Source organism: Nomascus leucogenys, chromosome 12, assembly GCF_006542625.1.
Source record: "Nomascus leucogenys isolate Asia chromosome 12, Asia_NLE_v1, whole genome shotgun sequence".
NCBI lineage: Eukaryota > Metazoa > Chordata > Mammalia > Primates > Hylobatidae > Nomascus > Nomascus leucogenys.
The window spans coordinates 43,187,581-43,205,761 of record NC_044392.1 but is presented as its reverse complement, the minus strand read 5'-3'; the positions used below and the strand labels follow the sequence as shown (position 1 = coordinate 43,205,761).

The following is an 18,181-nucleotide window of genomic DNA, read 5'->3' as shown; positions in this document are numbered from 1 at the left end:
AAAGTTTTTGATAAAACTTTGGAAACGTTTATGATAAAACTATAGCATTGTAGCCTATCTTCTTAATTTTTCCCTATTCCTATTCATCAACCATGCCAGATTAACCTTGAGTTTATTTCATGTGTCACTTTCCTTCCCTGGCTCCCTCTAGCTTGAAATTGAACACCTTAGCCTGATATTCAAGGTCTGTGCCATGGGCGGTTGCCATTTTCTCACCTGACTCCCCATTGTTCCCCTACATGTGTCATGCAGCTGGCTCACTGCCCCCCTGTCACGCCTCATGAACTCCCTTCCACTCTTAAGTCTATGCTAGCTGTTTCCCTAACATTGCAGCTGCTTCTGAATGCTTTCCCTAGTCTACAAGGACCCTTCAGGCTTTAGAATGCCAACACCCCATCCTTGGCCTGTCTCAGAAACAACCCGTGGCTCCTGTTAGCAGAAGGGAAGCCCTTAGCCACATCTGGAACGAAAGCTCCTCAAAGAAGGGATTAACATTTCATTGCTCTTCACCACCTTCTCTCTGCTGCCCATTGCTTACTGGCTGCTTTATGATGGTCACTGCTTGTTGACTTGATGCCTACACGTGCAAGAGCTGGAGCTGCCGACAGACCTCTCGGAGGGTATTGGAGAAAAGCCATAGGAGGCAAGGGAGGCAGACACAAGGCACCCCTGGCAGAGCATCTCCCTAAAGAGAATACTGTAAACTCATGCCAGCAGCATTTTAGAGCAAAATGATTTCTGATAGAGAAAGAAGAGCTTCCACAAAGCTGAAAATGTCTTATTCCATGAGGAATGCCGGGAGCAGCATGGGAGAGGAAAAGAATTCAGGCTCTGCTATGGGCCTTTGAACAGATAACCAGCCTCCCTGATGCTCTGAGCCTCAATTTTCCTTGTATAGGAGGGATAATGCCCTTTCCACAGCATAGCTAGGTAGCAAAAAGATGCCATATGTTAAGAACCAGTGTATAATTGATGCTCAATATATAACACATGTTTTTAAAATTCTGAAATTTCCAGCCCTGGAGATCTTCTGGAAAAGAGATTCCCATTATTGTGGATGACTTGATTATAGGCCTTTATGGAGGTGGAGGGAGGGACTGACTATCCAGCTGAGTCCCTTTGCCTTTGTGGGTGCTAGAAGGACCAGGTTTGCTGATCTTTTGCTGCCATCTGATGGCCATAAGCTTACAATGCAGCCTGGCCGAATAATATAAACAGAAGAATGTAGGGGGGGCTTGAGGAGTTTGGGGAGTAACTAAATCCTGGAGGATGGAAGGAAATGGCTCTGAGTTCCATGGGAGGAGGGGAACTTTGAGTCCCTGGGAAGTGTGAAACAATCTGGCCCAGGAGTCTTTTTTTTGTTTGTTTTGTTTTGTGTTTTGAGACGGAGTCTCGCTCTGTTGCCAGGCTGGAGTGCGGCGGTGCGATTTCGGCTCACTGCAACCTCCGCCTCCTGGGTTCAAGCGATTCTCCTGCCTCAGCCTCCAGAGTAGCTGGGATTACAGGCATGCCCCATCACGCCCAGCTAATTTTTGTATTTTTAGTAGAGACTAGGTTTCACCATGTTGGCCAGGATGGTCTCAATCTCCTGACCTCATGATCTACCCGCCTCGGCCTCCCAGAGTGCTGGGATTACAGGTATGAGCCACCGCACCCGCTTGGCCAGGAGTCTTTTAATATATGCACCTAACTAGTAAATGCAGAAATACACCAACTGGAAGGAGCCTTAGAGATCTATCTCCATCCCCCCTCCACAGCTCAGTCACCAGTGATTACTGCCCACCAGGGTTCTGTGACGTACAGTCCCACCTATGTCTCCAGCCTCATAATGCTTTATTTTTGTGTTCAATTTCTGTGTTCCAGAACTGCCGATCATCTTTCTATGCCATTGACTGCTCCCTTCACAGGCCTTGGCCGGTGCTGTCTCTCTATCAGGGGGGCCTGGCCCTTCTTTTGCCCCTCACCTGTTTTTCATCCACTCACCCTTCAGTTCTCAGCCCAAGCATTACTTCCTCAGGTAAACCTTCTCTGTGTAGGTCAGATTCCTTTCATATATACTCTCATAAAGCCAGATTCCTTTTTCAGAGCACTTTTCTCCATTTATAATTAAAAAATCATATACGCAATTATTTCATTAACATCTGTCTTTCTCACTGTGCTGTATGGGCTCTAGGAGAGAGAAGATGGGGCACCTTTCTGCTATTCTTGTATCCCAGCACCCAGGACAGGGTCTGATGCACAGTTAGAGCTCAGTAAATATCTTCTGGGTGAATAGAGGCATCTGCATGATAGGAAAGAAAGATTTGAAGAGTGTTAGGAGTGCTGAAGATCTTTCTTTTTTTTTTTTTTTTTTTTTTTGAGACGGAGTCTCGCTCTTTCACCCGGGCTGAGTGCAGTGGCGCAATCTCGGCTCACTGCAAGCTCCGCCTCCCAGGTTCACGCCATTCTCCTGCCTCAGCCTCTCTGAGTAGCTGGGACTACAGGCGCCCGCCACCACGCCCGGCTAATTTTTTTGTATTTTTAGTAGAGACGGGGTTTCACCGTGGTCTCGATCTCCTGACCTCGTGATCCGCCCGCCTCGGCCTCCCAAAGTGCTGGGATTACAAGCGTGAGCCACCGCGCCCGGCTGCTGAAGATCTTTCTGCCAATTCTAAGACATGCACAGACCTTTGGTGGAACTCCTCCCCAACAAGGAAAAGCATGGAACCCATGCCCACTCATGTCAAGACACCACTCCCCATCCCACCCCTAGCACACACTATTTTCCAAGCACACCATGCTTGGAAGGAATGCTAGTGGCTTTTAATAAAGAGGGCCTCAGCTGTCAGAGGCAACCGGGCTATGTCTTTCTCAGCCATGAGGCTTTTCAGTTTTATCTGCCAGCTGCTTGGTGGTTTGTTTCTGCCAAAGCTGGTCAACCACAGAAACAAACACACACCACCACCATTGGCAACAGGCACTCCAGGAGACAGGTGAGAGCCCTCACTGGGGTGGACTCCCCTTGGGTCTGGTAGCAATCCTAGCCTCTCTACAGCACCAAAGGACGAAGCTTCTAAATTTCTATGGGCTAAAGTGGAGGCGAAAAAGAGACCCATGCTTTGAGATGCAGAGTGCATGGCCACATACCCCGAGTGACTTATTCTTCCAGTGGCCAAACACAGTTCCGTGATTGTAAGCAATGGGGGAAAGGTTTAGAGGGAAGGGACCCTGGTTTAAGACTTCCAGAGTCAAATGCATGTGAGGGTTGAAGCAAGGGGACACCTGATATGATGCTTCTAAAAGGAAGGGTTAACAATAGAGCTGGGCAAAGAGGTTCTTCTCCTAGAAAAATATTCATTTCAGGCAAGTAGTAAAATGCCCCCTAGGGTTACCCAAACCGAACTGGATAATAGTTTGGTTTTTCAAAAAACTGCCTCTTTAATTTGTATTTCATTTGAGAAAGGAGTTAACTTGCTCCAAATTCTGAAAGTACAAAAAAAGAAAAAGAAAAATTATCGTTTTAGGATATGATATTTTAAAATTTTGTCAACCCACTAAGTTGGAGGGTGAGAGAGAAGAGGAGAGAAAAGTGTATGGTACTTCAAATCATTTCTTAAGAAAAAAATACTTTTTACTCCCAGCATTAAGTGAAGAGGAGGAAGGAGTGTACCTACAATTCAGCGTAGAGTGAGCCATTTCATTTCAAGGATCTTCTGGAAATGAGCTTCCAGAATAGCTTCATTATATAATTTGAGATGCTGTGAGCTCCCAATAATTTCAATATCCCACAGTCAGCACATGCCCAATTTATAGAGGAAAATTTTGGCTTTGTAATCAATTTTTACTTTTCCATGTACTTGTTTCTTTCCTCTGTTAGTGCAGAAATCAAGAGCCATTTACTATTTCAGTCTTGAAGAGCCACAAGAAACAAAAACAAAAACAAAAAGACATTCAAACTCAGAAGCTGGGACAAGCCAAAGAACTGCAGGAAGAGTGCATTATAAGAGGGGTGGTGGCAGAGGAAGGAAATGAGGCCTAGGGGGACATCTGGCAATGGAGGAATAGGGTGGCTAAAGCAGCTCTGTCTCCCCAGGCTCTGGGCTCTGAGACAGCTCCAGTGGCCCTGCCTCTTGTACAGTCAGGTCTTCACCGCAGTGGAGTCCCCACCAAGAGATCCAGATCTTTATGGCAGCCTTGTTGCCTCCTTTCTTGGGTGTGTCTCTCTGTTCTTGTTGCTTTTGTCTTTGGTTGCTTTCCAGACCAGGATGAGTAGAGTGACCAGAGTCATCAGGGGTGTAAAGAAGAAGAGAACGTTTACCAGGTAAGCAGGATTAGATACGGCAGTGGTGAGTGTACCCTTGTCCCATAAGAAAGCTGGAAGTTGTGGGGAGAACGTAAGCTTCCAAAAAGAGCTGAGATAGGTATGTGGTGCAAGCCGACTGCCCACACCACCAAGAGAATTGGGCTTGCTCTTGTTATATCCTAGGAGTGGATGTGGCACAGCAACCAAACATCTACTGATTCCTTTCCAAACATGGGGCTATTCTCCTTTGGATGTAATGAAGAAGGCATAGACGTTTGCTCAGCAAGGCCAAACAACTGCTTCCAATACAAACACAGATGATAGTTCCCTTAGCAAAACTTCTGGGTGGTCGGTGGGGCTTCTGAGGCTTTGTGATGTCACTGGAGGGTGAAACTAGGTTCCAGTCCGGAAACCTGTGCTCTCTGAGCACTGTCTCCCCTCAAGTATGGCCTCCGGATTGAAAAGGGGGTTCCCCAGTTGCCTGTGATGATGCCCCTTCAGTTCCCTTTTATTCTTTTTTTTTTTTTGGTCCTCTTTTTAAAAACCTTTTTGATTTTAAAATAATTTTAGACATACAGGAAGTTGCAAAGATACTCAAAAAAGGTCCTGTGCACTCTTCACTTAATGTTGCCCTATAGTACACAATCAAAACCAGTGAATTGACATTGGTACAATGTGTAGTCTATGCCGTTTTATCATACATGTACCTTCTTGCAGCCACCACTGCAATCAAGATAACAGAACTATTTTATCACCACAAAGATCTGGCCGGGTGCGGTGGCTCACGCCTGTAATCCCAGCACTTTGGCAGGCAGAGGTGGGTGGATCATCTGAGGTCAGGAGTTTGAGACCCGTCTGGCCAACATGGTGAAACCTCGTCTCTACTAAAAATACAAAAAAATTAGCCAGACGTGGTGGCAGGCGCCTGTAATTCCAGCTACTTGGGAGGCTGAGGCAGGGGAATTGCTTGAACCAGGGAGGTGGAGGTTGCAGTGAGCCAAGATGGCGCCACTGCACTACTGGGCAACAGAGTGAGACTCTGTTTCAAAAAAAAAGATCAGCTGATGTCCGTATTTTTTTTTTTTTTTTTTTTTTTTTTGAGACGGAGTCTCACTCTGTCACCCAGGCTGGAGTGCAGTGGCGAAATCTCGGCCCACTGCAAGCTCCGCCTCCCGGGTTCTCGCCATTCTCCTGTCTCAGCCTCTCCGAGTAGCTGGGACTACAGGCGCCCACCACCACGCCTGGCTAATTCTTTTGTATTTTTAGTAGAGACGGGGTTTCACCATGGTCTCTATCTCCTGACCTCGTGACCCGCCCGCCTCAGCCTCCCAAAGTGCTGGGATTACAAGCGTGAGCCACCGCACCCGGCCCAGCTGATGTCCATATTCTATCACTTCAATACAAAAGTAGAAACCTTACCTTCTTGTAAGTCCCTTGTTTTTCCACTTATGATAAAATTATATTAAATATTTCATCTATATACATTGAGATCCACATTCAGGCCGTGTTATACTTTTTGCTTCAGCCATCAAACAATTCAGAAAACTCAAGAAGATAAGGAAAGTCTGTGTATTTACACAATTTAAAGTTATTCAGCTCGGGTCATTTTTTTTTTATTTTTTATTTTTTTTGATAAGGTCTCATTCTTCTCCCCCAGGCTGGAGTGCGATGGTGCAATCTCGGCTCACTGCAACTTCCGCCTCCCGGATTCAAGGGATTCTCCTGCCTCACCCTCCCGAGTAGCTGGGATTACAGGCACCCGCCACCACGCCCAGCTAATTTTTGTATTTTTAGTAGAGACGGGGTTTCATCATGTTGGCCAGGCTGGTCTTGAACTCCTGACCTCAAGTGACCCGCCCACCTTGGCCTCCCAAAGTGCTGGGATTACAGGCGTGAGCCACTGCACTGAGCTTGGGTCATTTCTACAGTTCTGTTTTCAAGTTCATGGATTCTTTCCTCTGTCCCCTTTGTTCTGCCATTGAACTCATCCAATGAGTTTTTTTACTTTGGTGGTTATATTTTTCAGTTCTAAAATTTCCATTTAGCTTGTATTCAATAAGATTTTCTATTTTTTGTGCCAAGAGTATTCATATCTTTGTCAGATAATTCCAATATCTGTGTCATCTCGGTGTTGCCATCTGCTGATTTTTTTTTTCATTCAAGTTGAGATTTTCCTGGTTCTTGGTATGATGTGTGATTTTTTAATTGTACACTGGACATTTTGGGTGTTATGAGACTCTGGATCTTACTTAAATCTTCTGTTTTAGCAGGCTTCCTCTGACACCATGCCTGTTAAGGGAGGGGGTTTCATTTTGCTAATGCCAAGCAAGGGTGAAGGTCCAGGTTCTCCACTCAGCCTCCTTTGACTACCCAGAGTGGGGAAAAAGGTGCTTTACTGGTGGATATGGGATTCCATACTTCCCAGGTGGCCTCCTCTGACTTCGTCCTGGCAGAGTTGGAAGGGTGCCTTGTTACTGCTGCTGAATAGAGATTTCGTTACCTCTGGATAGGCATGAAAGTCCCAGCTCCCCACTCCATATTCTCTGATAACACCCTGGTGAGGGGTAGAGTCTGGGGAGGGTACCTCCTTACAGCAAATTAAAGGTGGAAGTTTAGGCTCCCCACTTGGCCTTTGCTAACAGGGATGGTGGTGGGGCTGTGATTTTTTTCCATGGTGTTTGGCTAGAGTAGGGCAGTTATTCTCTAAAAGTTTCTGCCTTGCTGAATTGCCTTTCTAGTGCTTTGGCTAAAGAGAAGAAGCAGGCTTTTCTTGGGACCTTATTTTGTGCATGCTCTTTGGCATTTCTGGGCTGCTTCTCTAGCACCTAGTTCAGGATATGCGAGGCAAAAAGAAAATCCACAAACTCACTGCCATTCAATTCTTGGGTTCCAAAATCAAGGTTCCAAGGTTGCTAGTCAGTCTGCTTCTTTTTCCACACCTTTCTGTCTTTTTCTGTTACTTTTATATATAACGTCCGGGGGTTTTAGCTGTGTTTAGTTTAGCAGGAGGAATGGGAAGAAGTGAATCTACTCCAAGTGCATCCACTCTTCTTTGTGTAGAACCGGTTGGTGCTATACCAAGGGTCAGGCAAATGATGGCAGTGTGGAAGTCACAGGATTTGAAGTCCAGGGACTCAGATCAGAGTCTGGGCACTAGTACTTTACATGCTAGTGACCTTGGTTAGGTCATTTAGTGTCTCTGAGCCTCCATTTACTCATCTGAAATGGAATTATAGTGATAATACCAAATTTATAGGTTTTTATGAGAATAAAATGAGCTGATAAATGCATAATAACTTTCAAACCACAAAATTCCATACAAGTGTAAGTTATTTTAAATACGATCTAAGATGGAGGTGAAGGGAAGTGAAGAGGGGGTTTCTGGAAAAAGTAAGTTAGTTCAACTTTTCTCAAGTCAGTTCTCTCACTCTCTTATAAACACGTGAAGATCTATAAGTAAATTGCCCCCCACCCCCATTCCAAGATATCTATATCAATTCCCTAGAGCATGGGAATGGCAAAAGATGTGATTAAGTTAAGGATCTTGAGAGGAGAAGTTTATCCTAGATCATCCAAGTGGGGCCTAAATACAATCATATGTATCCTTCTAAGAGAAAGGAGAAAGGAGTTTTGAGAGAGACAGAACGCAAAGGAGAAGGAGACAGAGCAGAGACAGAGACGCGGCCACAAGCCAAGGAATGACAACAGTCACCAAAAACTGGGAGGGGCAAGGAGTGGATTCTCCCCTATAGCCTCTGGAGGGAGCCTGGTATTTATATCTTGATTTCAGACTTTTAGCCTTCAGAGCTGTGAGAGAATGAATTTCTGTTGCCTTGAACCACCAAATTTGTGGTAATCTGTTATAGCAGCCCCAGGAAGTTAATACGGGAACCTTAGAGAGGTCATCTATTCCCACTCCTTCACCTAATAGATGAGGAAACTGAGGCATAAAGAAGGGAAGTGACTAGAGTCACACAATTTTTGGCACACTAACAGGGTCTTGCTCTGTTGCCCAGGCTGGAGGGCAGTGGCATGCCCTCAACCTTCTAGGTTCAGGTGATCCTCCCACCTCAGCTTCCCTTGTAGGTGGGACTACAGGTGCATGCCACCGTACCTACAGCTAGCACCACCACACCTGGCTATTTTTTTTTTTTGTATTTTTGGCAGAGACAGAGTTTCACCATGTTGCCCAGGCTGTTCTCAAACTCCTGGGCTCAAGCTATCTGCCCACCTCGGCCTCCCAAATTGTTGGTATTACAGGAGTGAGCCACTGCACCCAGCCTGTGTCTTCTTTTTAAAACAACTTTATGGAGATATATAATTCACATACCACACAATTCACTCATTGGAAGTGTACAATTCGATGTTTTTTATTATATCCAGGGGGTTATTAAAACATCACTATAATCTTATTTTGGGATATTTTCACCACCCACCCCAAGAAACCCCATACTTGTCAGCAGTTTTCTCTGAGTCCTTTCTAGTTCCCTGTTTCAGGCATATTGATTTTTTCTCTCCAACCAGACTTGGCTTCGCAATGCCTTCTCTTTTGTATTCCTCTCTCATTCCCTAGTCAGCTGCTTCTCATGAGGCCATGGTTTGAGTGGTCGCCCGAAACTCCCTTTACACGAGGAGTTCATCATTCTTTCCGGCTGGCACTGAGGATTCTTTGATGGGGCTCTGGCCCTGGTAGTTGGAGTGCTGACCTGTGGGAAAACCCCACAACACATCATCCCCTGAACCAACCCTCAAAGGTATCAAGGTTGACTTTTCTTCATTTATGTCTAAAGGGATAGAGTCTGGAAGCTGAGTCACACTGAAGGGACAGACAGCTTTGGCTCCCTCTAGTATCTTCAGAGCAAGCTCCACTGGCTCACCCACCACTCCACTGAGGAAAAGCTGACCACTGGTGAGGGCTGGCTGGCACCTCTGGATGACCTACAGGGATGTGTCTGGAAGCCTAAGTAGAAAAAAAGAAATAGAACATACCATTGGGGGAACACTTTCTCTAGATTGCTGGTGTTTTCTTTCTTGAGGCAGAAACCCTATTAAACAAAGACTCCTGGCCTCTCTAGGCTCTGGCTATCACTCTTGGCCCCAGAATGCAGAAAGCACCCCATGCACCTGCTGCTTTCTGTACATTTCCCAGGGCTGTGTCCCCATGAGTGAGAGACCTATGTTTTCCATCAATAATTATGTTGGGTGGTGAGTCAGTCCACCATGTTTTTTTTTTAATCAGTTATAAAGGTGAGTTTTGCTATCTGCCTCATTTCTTTGTCTCCACTGGTCCAAAACTTGGATGAGAAAAAGAGATACGTTATATATTAAGGTGGAAAAAAGAGACATTATGTACCAACCACTTAAACCCCAACTACCTGAGTCCTCCATGGACTCTGAACCAGGCCCTGAGTTTTCTCACCTTGATGATGGCAACAGAGTTCCAAGAGCCTCCCAGCTTCCAGTGTCTCTCATCCCTTGAGAGCATTTAGTTTAAATTTCTAATGTGGAAGAGAAGAGAGTAAAGTTTACCGAACCTCCACTAAGATGATTTCCTAGGTGCTTTGACATGGTATTTTGTTCATAACAACAACTCTGAGAGATAGTAACAGCAATAATGTATTGCATTCTTTCTTTCTTCTTTTTCTTTTTCTTTTTTTTTTGAGACGGAGTTTCACTCTCGTTGCCCAGGCTGGAGTGCAATGACACGATCTCAGCTCACTGCAACCTCTGCCTCCCTGGTTCAAGCGATTCTCCTGCCTCAGCCTTCTGAGTAGCTGGGATTACAGGTGCCCGCCACCACTCCCGACCATTTTTTTAAAAATTATATTTATTTATTATTATTATTATTATTATTCGAGACGGAATCTCGCTTTGTCGCCCAGGCTGGAGTTCAGTGGCGCAGTCTCAGCTCACTGCAAGCTCCGCCTCCTGGGGTCACGCCATTCTCCTGCCTCAGCCTCCCGAGTAGCTGGAACTACAGGAGCCCGCCACCACCCCCGGCTAACTTTTTTGTATTTTTAGTAGAGACGGGGTTTCGCCATGTTAGCCAGGATGGTTTCGATCTCCTGACCTCGTGATCCACCCATCTTGGCCTCCCAAAGTGCTGGGATTACAGGCATGAGCCACCGTGCCCGGCCTCCCGACCAGTTTTTGTATTTTTAGTAGAGAGGGGGTTTCATCATGTTGGTCAGGCTGTTCTTGAACTGCTGACCATAGGCGATCCACCTGCCTCAGCCTCCCAATGTGTTGGGATTACAGGCGTGAGCCCCCGGCATTATTTCTTTTCTTAATGCCAGCTACTGGGCTGTTATACCTGCATCAGCTCGCTTTGTCCTCTCAGCTAACTGAGGCTCAATGAGACTGAGTAATTTGCTCAAGGTCATGCAGAAATTAGTGCTAGAATCAAGCATTTAATTTAGGATTAAAAAAAATTTTTCCAGCACAGTGCTTTTTTTATTCTCATGCTTCTTCTGTTGTAGTACTGTTCATGTATCTCTGAGAAATCTAGAGTCATTAGCTTTTTTCTAATTTTTATTTAAAAAATTTTTAAAGTAAAAATAATATATTTTTAAGGTGTACAACATAGTTTTTTTACATAGATACATAGTGAAATGAGTACCACCGTCAAGCAAATTAACATGTCCACTTCCTCACATAGTTATCTTTCCTTTTTTTTTTAAAGTGGTGAGAGCCCGTGAAATCTACTCTCTTAGCAATTTCCCAGTTTATAGTACAGTATTATTAACTATCGCCAATGTATATCTTGTATCATTGCAAACTCACTCTTTTTTTTTTATTTTTTTTGAGATGGAGTCTCGCTCTGTCGCCCAGGCTGGAGTGCAGTGGCGCAATCTTGGCTCACTGCAAGCTCCGCCTCCCGGGTTCACGCCATTCTCCTGCCTCAGCCTCTCCGAGTAGCTGGGACTACAGGCGCCCGCCACCACGCCTGGCTAATTTTTTGTATTTTTAGTAGAGACGGGGTTTCACCGTGGTCTCGATGTCCTGACCTCGTGATCCGCCTGCCTCAGCCTCCCAAAGTGCTGGGATTACAAGCGTGAGCCACCGCGCCCGGCCCATTGCAAACTCATTCTTAGGGACTTGTTGTGCCCTCTACTAATTACCTGTTCAACTACTTCAGCCAGTGGTTTGTGTTTTTTTGGTTGTTTTTGTTTGTTTTTTGAGACAGAGTCTCGCTCTGTCACCTAGGCTGAAGTGCAGTGGTGTGATCTCGGCTCACTGCAACCCCCGCCTCCTGGGTTCAAGCTATTCTCTGGCCTTAGCCTTCTGGGTATCTGGGACTACAGGCGTGCACCACCATGCCTGGATAATTTTTGTGTTTTTAGCAGAGAAGGGGTTTCACCATGTTGGCCAGGCTGGCCTTGAACTCCTGACCTCAAGTGATCCACCCGCCTCAGCCTCCCAAAGTGCTGAGATTACAGCCATGAGCCACCGTGCTGGGCCACAGCCAGTGTTTTCACTTGACTCCCACATACCTCTTTGCCCTGCCCTCTTTCCTTTTTCTGTCTCTGAAGAATTCCTCCCACCTGGGACACCTTCCCTTCCTGTTCTTAAAGGCCCCATCCCTTTGGCCTAAGGGATTCTTGCTTTCTGTCTTTCAGAGTCTCTCTCTCTCTCTCTTTCTCTCTTTCTTATGTTTGTAATGTCTTTCTTTCTGATGGCTCTTTCTCCTCAGCATAGAAATATTAATATCTTTATTGTAATAATATTTTTGAGCACTTACTATATGCCAGGCAGAGTACCATATGTGGTTAGTTGAGTAATAACCCCCCAAAGATGTCCACATCCTAGTCCCCAGAACCTGTGAATATGTTACCTCATATAATAAAAGGGACTCTGCTGATATGATTAAGGATCCTGAAATGAGGAGACTGTCCGGGATTATTTGGGTAGGCCCAATGAATTCACAAGGGGTCTTAAAAAATCAGACATAAAGCAATGTGACAACAGAAGCAGAGGGAGGGAAGGGGTAGGGAGAGAGTGACAGACAGAGAGAGAGAGAGAGAGATTGGAAAATGGTAAACTGCTGGCTTTGAAGACTGATAAAGGGATGCAAGCCAAGGAATATAAGAAGACTCTAGAAGCTAGAAAAAGAAAGGACATAGATTCTCCCCTAGAGTCTCCCAAAGAAATGCAGGCCCTGCCAACCCATTTTAGAACTCCTGATCTCCAGAACTATAAGGCAGTAAATTTATATTATTTTAAGTCAATAAGTTTGTAATAATTTGTTACAGCAGCAATAGGAAACTAATACACCATACTAAGTCTCTTATTTAAAAACCAAACCAAACCAAAACACCAAACAAACAACTCCCTTGCTCCTGTGTTCTCTCTTACTTTCCACCAAAGCCAAGCTTCCTGAAAAGTGCTGCCTCCATCCCCTCCCTTCCACATGCGCTGAAACCCACTTTGATTTTTCTTCCATCCTTACCACTCAATTTTTCCCAGGGCCAACAACAAACAACTTCATCTCATATATAAGAGCACTTTCCAATTCTACCTTGACATAGCAGAAATGATCAATTCCTCATTCTCTAAACCTCTTTCTCCTCTTCGCTTCAGTGGTAGCATGCCCACACAATTTTTCTCCTATTTCAGCTCCTCCTCTGCCTCCTGCCTCCAGTTCTCCTTCTTTGTGTTTGGTGTTTCTCTAGTGTCCATCCTCAGCCTTTTTATCTTTTAAGATCCTCTCTGGGTTATCTCGTCCATTCTCATGGTCTCAATGACAGCCTATGTTCCAATGGCTCTCTAATATACATCTCTACTCAGATTTCACTCCTAACTCCAGACTCATATAGGGAACTTCCCATTGTCTTGTCTAGTTGAATCTTCCCACAAGCATGTGTAACCCATCACACCCAAACCCACCCTAATTATCTTATCATTCAAATCTGCTTCTTCTCCATACCCTACCTCTAAAACAAAGAACCTGGGATTCACGACTGCTCTTTCTTCGTGACTCTCTGCACTGATTCAGTTTCGATGTCCTGTCAATTCCACTTCTGAAACACCCCCCATACCCATCTCTTCCTCCTTATCCTCATTGCTTCTACCTTAGTTCAAGCTTTCACTTCCTGGTCCTCATCAGTTCTTGCCTGGGACACCACAATAGTTCCAGTGGCCTTCTTACTTCTAGTAGTTTTATTCTCTTATCATCCAATCTAATCATACTATTCAATGTTAATGGAATAATACACATAAATAAGTCAGGCCACTTCTCTCCTCAAAATCCATCATTTGGGTCCCTGTTGCCTTTAAGATAAGTCCAAATGCCACCACAGGGCTTATAAACTCTACATTCGTGATGTGCTTTTCTGTCCACCGCCTAGTCTGTTTTCCTGTCCTACTTTCTCCGGCATCTTATATTCCTTTACAAAAGACACCTTACATCAATAGCAAGTTCCAGGTAACGAAGTGGTGAAGAGCAGTGACTCTGGACTCAAACTTTCTGGTTTGAGTCTTGGCTTCATCACTTGCTAAGAAAACTGAGACTTCGTTCAATTTATTTAGTTAGCCCCTCCACGCCTCAGTCTCCTCATATATGAAAGGGGGCATAGGCCCTATTTCAAAGATTTGTTGTTGAGCTCTTAATGTAGCATCCATCCCAGGATAAGTGCTCAGCAAGGGCTTATGTCTATGATGCCTAGCTTCTGTACTTGGTGTTCACTCTGCAATTCTGCATCACCTCCCTCCACCCTTCTCTGCTGGGTCGACCCCAACTTTAAGACTAAGCCAGTGTTGTTCTCCTTGGGAAGCTTCCCCTGACCTCCTCCACTTTCTGGCCATAAATGTATAACCCTATCATAGTGCTTAGTGCTGAAATTGTTTCCCTCTTCTCACTAGATCATGAGTAACTTGAGAGTGGGAATTATATCTTTAAGTATCCACAGAAACTTGCATATAAATATTCCTCAATATATATTCATTGGGTGAACAGATGAGTGCAATATTCTAGATGAATTAATGTTTTATTTAATCTAGGAACATTATTTTTTTCAGACAAAAATGCTGCCCCTATTTTAAAGAACAAAATAGATAACACAGGGAAGATAATATGGGGAGAATTTTTTTTTTAATTATACTTTAAGTTTTAGGGTACATGTGCACAACGTGCAGGTCTGTTACATATGTATACATGTGCCATGTTGGTGTGCTGCACCCATTAATTCATCATTTAACATTAGGTATATCTCCTAATACTATCCCTCCCCCCTCTCCCCACCCCACAACAGGCCCCAGTGTGTGATGTTCCCCTTCCTGTGTCCATGTGTTCTCATTGTTCAATTCCCACCTATGAGTGAGAACATGCAGTGTTTGGTTTTTTGTCCTTGTGATAGTTTGCTGAGGATGATGGTTTCCAGCTTCATCCATGTCCCTACAAAGGACATGAGCTCATCATTTTTTATGGCTGCATAGTATTCCATAGTGTATATGTGCCACATTTTCTTAATCCAGTCTATCATTGTTGGACATTTGGGTTGGTTCCAAGTCTTTGCTATTGTGAATAGTGCCACAGTAAACATACGTGTGCATGTGTCTTTATAGCAGCACGATTTATAACACTTTGGGTATATACCTAGTAATGGGATGACTGGGTCAAATGGTATTTCTAGTTCTAAATCCCTGAGGAATCGCCACACCGACTTCCACAATGGTTGAACTAGTTTATAGTCCCACCAACAGTGTAAAAATATTCCTATTTCTCCACATCCTCTTCAGCACCTGTTGTTTCCTTACTTTTTAATGATGGCCATTCTAACTGGTGTGAGATGGTATCTCATTGTGGTTTTGATTTGCATTTCTCTGATGGCCAGTGATGATGAGCATTTTTTCATGTGTCTTTTGGCTGCATAAATATCTTCTTTTGAGAAGTGTCTGTTCATATCCTTCACCCACTTTTTGATGGGGTTGTTTTTTTCTTGTAAATTTGTTTGAGTCCTTTGTAGATTCTGGATATTAGCCTTTTGTCAGATGAGTAGATTGCAAAAATTTTCTCCCATTCTGTAGGTGGCCTGTTCACTCTGATGGTAGTTTCTTTTTGCTGTGCAGAAGCTCTTTAGTTTAATTAGATCCCATTTGTCAATTTTGGCTTTTGTTGCCATTGCTTTTGATGTTTTAGACATGAAGTCCTTGCCCATGCCTATGTCCTGAATGGTATTGCCTAGGTTTTCTTCTAGGGTTTTTATGGTTTTAGGCCTAACATGTAAGTCTTTAATCCATCTTGAATTAATTTTTGCATAAGGTGTAAGGAAGGGATCCAGTTTCAGCTTTCTACTTATGGCTAGCCAGTTTTCCAGCACCAATTATTAAACAGGGAATAGTTTCCTCATTTCTTGTTTTTGTGAGGTTTGTCAAAGATCAGATGGTTGTCAAAGATCAGATACGCAGCATTATTTCTGAGGGCTCTGTTCTGTTCCATTTGTCTATATCTCTGTTTTGGTACCAGTACCATGCTGCTTTGGTTACTGTAGCCTTGTAGTATAGTTTGAAGTCAGACAGCGTGATGCCTCCAGCTTTGTTCTTTTGGCTTAGGATGGACTTGGCAATGCAGGCTCTTTTTTGGTTCCATATGAACTTTAAAGTAGTTTTTTCCAATTCTGTGAAGAAAGTCATTGGTAGTTTGATGGGGATGGCATTGAATCTATAAATTACCTTGGGCAGTAGGGCCATTTTCACGATACTGATTCTTCCTACCCATGAGCATGGAATGTTCTTCCATTTGTTTGTATCCTCTTTTATTTCATTGAGCAGTGGTTTGTAGTTCTCCTTGAAGAGGTCCTTCACATCCCTTGTAAGTTGGATTCCTAGGTATTTTATTCTCTTTGAAGCAATTGTGAATGGGAGTTCAGTCATGATTTGGCTCTCTGTTTGTCTGTTATTGGTGTATAAGAATGCTTGTGATTTTTGCACATTGATTTTGTATCCTGAGACCTTGCTGAAGTTGCCTATCAGCTTAAGGAGATTTTAGGCTGAGACGATGGGGTTTTCTAGATATACAATCATGTCATCTGCAAACAGTGACAATTTGATTTCCTCTTTTCCTAATTGAATACCGTTTATTTCCTTCTCCTCCATGACTGCCCTGGCCAGAACTTCCAGCACTATGTTGAATAGGAGTGGTGAGAGAGGGCATCCCTGTCTTGTGCCAGTTTTCAAAGGGAATGCTTCCAGTTTTTGCCCATTCAGTATCATATTGGCTGTGGGTCTGTCACAGATAGCTCTTATTATTTTGAGATACGTCAATATGGGGAGAATTTTATGTCTGGAGCTACTTCCTGGGAATGATATTCTGTTTCACCCCAGGGTTCTGAAGGCCAAGTGGCATTTTTTTCTGGGGCACAACTGTTGCTTTCTCTTCCATTATGGAGGTGTGGAGAAGAGAAAGAGAAGGAAGGACAGGCCCTAGCCCCTGAGAACTCTACCTTAGTGTCCAAGCATAGGAATCTCCTTACTTTGGGGAAGCTTTCATCACTCACTCTCTCCCTAGTGGCATGAAGGGCCTCAGCTAGATGTACATTAAAGCCCTCTCAGCCCTTCGAGGTCAGTTAATATTAATAGTATTTTGTCCAACAAATAAATGGTGGAATGTTGCATTCAAAGGCTGTTGTGTAGTAGTAGAAGGAGCCATAATTTCCCTTTCATTATAGTCAGTTGGTGGGAAGGGAGCTCCTACTGGCTGAGTCAGGCTTTTTTTTTTTTTTTTTTTAAGATGGAATTTGCTCTGTCACCAGGCTGGAGTGCAGTGGCACGATCTCTACTCACTGCAACCTCCACCCCATAGGTTCCAGCGATTCTCTTGCCTCAGCCTCCCGAGTAGCTGGGACTACAGGCATACACCACCACACCCAGCTAATTTTTGTATTTTTAGTAGAGACGGGGTTTCACCATGTTGGCCAGGATGGTCTCGATCTCTTACCTCGTAATCTGCCTGCCTTGGCCTCCCAAAGTGCTGGGATTACAGGTGTGAGCCACCGCACCTGCCCGAGTCAGGCTTTTAATTAACCAAGAAAAGCCTTGTGGGGAATGGAGCAAAAAGTTCAGGATAATACACCATCCTTAGCTGTCTCATAGTTTTCTCTTTTGCAAGCCTTTACAGGATGGGGTTGACCAAATAAATCTGATTTATAGAAGTACAGATTCAAATACAGCCGTTTAGATATTTCAAATATTTTTCTGCAAACATAATCTGATATGTGCAGCAGGAATAAAGGGCAGTGGCTCTCAAGGAGGAGTGGGCTGCAGGGATGGTGGTGTTATCAATAGGAGTCCAGGCTTTTTCCAAACACACACAAGCTCCCTCTCCCTCAAAACCATAAAAAAAATTCGTTCACAAGTTCAGTCAACTAATATCGTGTGCCTTTTGTACACAAGGTACTTTGGGTGCAAACATGAACAAAACGGGCTCACACTGTCTCAGCCCTCATGGGGCTTAGTCTAGTCTGGAAAGGCAGACTAATTTGAAACATAATTGGGAAGCGCTGTGATGAGGGAGGCACAGGGAGCTTTGGAAGCAGAAGATTAGTCTCCTACCTTAGGCCTGGCAGTGTCAGGACTCCTTCCTGATAGTGGTGCTGTCTACACTGAGACCTAAAGAATGAGGAGGAGCTAGCCACAGAAAGATGGGGAAAAGAGAGAAGGGGTTGAGGTGGGTGACAGGTGTGCTGGGCAAAGGACACAGCATCTGTGTAGCAGAATGTTATGTATCTGGAACCCTGGAATTGTCAATTATGACCTCAAACTGAGGACAAACAGGAGCATTCACATAACTATGAAGCAGCACTAATCACCAATCCCACCATGGGCAGGACAGCAGAGATCGTCACTATGCTAACTGCCAGGAATAGGAATCCACACACTTCCGCCCACTGCATCCTGGCCTGA

General features: G+C 44.3%; 1 long non-coding RNA gene across 1 annotated transcript; it reads right to left on the bottom strand.

Annotated features, from left to right (window-relative positions):
* Positions 1 to 8,631: 8,631 nt before the first annotated feature.
* LOC105740586 lies at positions 8,632 to 17,973 on the bottom strand. The gene is made up of 3 exons (XR_001116638.2): positions 17,831 to 17,973; positions 9,702 to 9,780; positions 8,632 to 9,242 (listed from the first exon to the last, which is right to left on the bottom strand). It is a non-coding gene; the product is annotated as an uncharacterized LOC105740586 (long non-coding RNA).
* Positions 17,974 to 18,181: the final 208 nt, after the last annotated feature.